General features: G+C 77.1%; 1 non-coding gene across 1 annotated transcript; it reads left to right on the top strand.

Annotated features, from left to right (window-relative positions):
- The first annotated feature begins 2,209 nt into the window (after positions 1–2,209).
- Positions 2,210–2,362, top strand: LOC148218461 (5.8S ribosomal RNA). The gene has a single exon (XR_015800393.1). It is a non-coding gene; the product is annotated as a 5.8S ribosomal RNA (ribosomal RNA).
- The last annotated feature ends 138 nt before the right edge of the window (positions 2,363–2,500 follow it).

Raw genomic sequence — 2,500 nt, 5'->3', positions numbered from 1 at the left:
GGGGCTTTGCCGCCCGGCAAAATCCCGCTCTCCTTGGCCGAGCGGCCTCCTCGCGCGGCAGAGGAGCTCCCGAGGGCCGGGCTCCGGCAGTTCCGGGTCGCGCCTCCAGGGGGAGCGCGCACGTGCGCGAGCCGCCGCCGGGTGGCGCGGCGGCGACGGTCCGCACCGTCGTCGCCGTGGCCTCTCTCGGCCGGGGGTGTGCGAGGTTTCTCGGTGGCTGGGCCGTGTTCCCCGCGCCGGCGGGGCGGCCCGAGCCGCGGTGGTCCTCTCGGGCGCAGCGCCGGGCTACTGAGGGAAACCCCGGGCCCCGAGAAGGATTGCCGCGGTGATGGCAGCGGACGTCGGGCGCGCCCCCGCCGGTGGACGCTCCCCCGAGGGTGGCAGCGGGGGAGGCACCCCGGCGGGGCCATGCAGGTCGTTTCCCTCACCCCAGGGCCAGGTACCTAGCGCTTCGCGCCTCGGCGGTCTCCTGCCGGTTTCCCTCGGCGTCGTCAAACGCCTGTTGGGGGCCGAAAGGGCCGCCGAGCCGGGCGGAGGTTTAAAGACTCGGGCGGCCCGGCACGGCCCCGCCGCGGCGGCGGCGGCGGTGGCGGCGGCGGCAGCGGGTGTCGGGCGGTGGCGGCGCGGGGCGCCATCGAGGGGTGGGGAGCTACTCCCGCCGATCCCCTGCGGTGGCGTGTCCGTCGCGACCGGCCGCGCTCGCCGTCGTCGGCGTCCCGCCGCGCTTGCCCGCGCGCGGGGGCCACCCGTGCCGGGCCGGGGAAGGGGCGCCCTGCCCCCCCCCTCTCTGCGGCCCGGTCTCGGCGGAGAGGCCGCGGCGCGCGATCGGCCGCGGGGGGCCGACCCCGCTGGCCTCTGCGATGCGGGGCGACGCCGGCAGAGGGCGCGCGCTCTCTGCCTTACCTACCTCAGCTGCGGGGTTGCGGCCGCCGGGGCCCGCCGCGCTCTCTCGCTCTTTCTCCTTAGCCGCCGCCGCGGGCTCGCGGGCGGCGCCGCGTCAGGCGCGACCGCGCGCCTCTCGCCTCGACGGCCTTGTCGCCTCGAACCGCACCGCGGCGGCGCCGGCCGCCGGCCACCCCTGACTCGGAGCGCTGTCCCCGCCCGTTGGGGCGCAGCGCTCGGCCGGCTCCTCCATCGCCGGAGGTCCGGCGGGCGCGGGCGACCCCGTGCCGAGCGGCGGCGTCGCCGCTCGGCGAGTGTCCCCGCCCCCCCCGGGGGGGGGGGACGGTCGGCCGCGAGGCGCCCGCCTTCACCGGCGGCCGTCCCGGCCCGGGCCCCGCCCGTCCGCTTCCCCGTCGCCCTTCCCGGCCGCGTGTGGGCCAAAAAAAAGGGGAGGCGTGCGGGGCGGCCGCGGGGGCGCTTCCCCGTCCGGTCCCCGAGTGGAAACGAGGGGAGCGGGCGGTGCCCCCCGGCTCAGCCGCCGTACGCCTGCCCGCTGGGCGCGTGCTCGCGGAAGGGCAGCTCGGCGGTGCGAAGCGGCGGCGGTCCCGGGAGTGCGGCCGCGGGTGGCGGAGGGGTTTTGCCGAGCGGCAGACCTCGGGCGCTCCGCGATGCCGGCTCGGGTCTCGGCGGCGTCCCGCCTCCGGCGCCGGTGGCGGAGCGCGGCCCGCCGGGCGTTCGCCTTCCGGCGGGCAAGCGGTCCCGCGCCAGGGGTTGCGCCGGCGGAACGGTCCCGCCGCCGCGTGGCGTTTCGGGCGACGTTCAGGGGCCGCTGGCGGGAGAGCCGGCCCCCGCGTTTTGGCGCGGCGGCGTTCCGCGAGTCGGCGGAGCGGTGAAAAGGAGAAGCCAGGGAGTGAGCCGGGAGCGGCGGGGGCCGGCGGTCGCGCCCCCGGCCCGCGAACGCGTAGTCGTCCCGTGATCGAGAGGCCGGGCGGGCCACCGTGCCCCCCGCGGTCCGGCGCGTTGCCGCACAAGCCCCTCCGCGCGGAGGTCGGGCCGAGCCCGGGCGCCTGGGCCGCCTCCGAAGGACGGCACGCGAGGCGGCGTCTCCCCTCGCGGGGGGAGGCGGTCGGGGGCGCGGGCCCCTCCGCCTTTCTTTGGCCGACCTTCGGAGCGTTGCGCGGGGTTTCTCTTTTTTGCCCCGCGCTTTCTCCTCCTCCTCCTCCGTTTGTGTGTGCTCGTACGGTCGAAGCGGGGCGCGCGGGGGCGCGCGCGTCCCTGCAGAAACAGAAAAGGGGCCGCTTCACGCGAGCGGTCCCGAAAGCCAGACAACTCTTAGCGGTGGATCACTCGGCTCGTGCGTCGATGAAGAACGCAGCTAGCTGCGAGAATTAATGTGAATTGCAGGACACATTGATCATCGACACTTCGAACGCACTTGCGGCCCCGGGTTCCTCCCGGGGCTACGCCTGTCTGAGCGTCGCTTGACGATCAATCGCCGTCCGGGGGGGCCACCCCGGCGGCGCGGCTGGGGTTGCCTCGCAGGCCCGTTGCCCGCGGTCGACGTCGACGTCGTCGTCGTCGTCGCCGCGCAGGGCCTTCGTCCCCCTAAATGCAGACT

This window comes from Sturnus vulgaris, unplaced genomic scaffold, assembly GCF_052056855.1.
Source record: "Sturnus vulgaris isolate bStuVul1 unplaced genomic scaffold, bStuVul1.hap1 Scaffold_183, whole genome shotgun sequence".
In the NCBI taxonomy this organism is placed as follows: Eukaryota; Metazoa; Chordata; class Aves; order Passeriformes; family Sturnidae; genus Sturnus; species Sturnus vulgaris.
The sequence above is the reverse complement of the archived record's forward strand: the minus strand, read 5'-3'. Positions and strand labels throughout refer to the sequence as shown.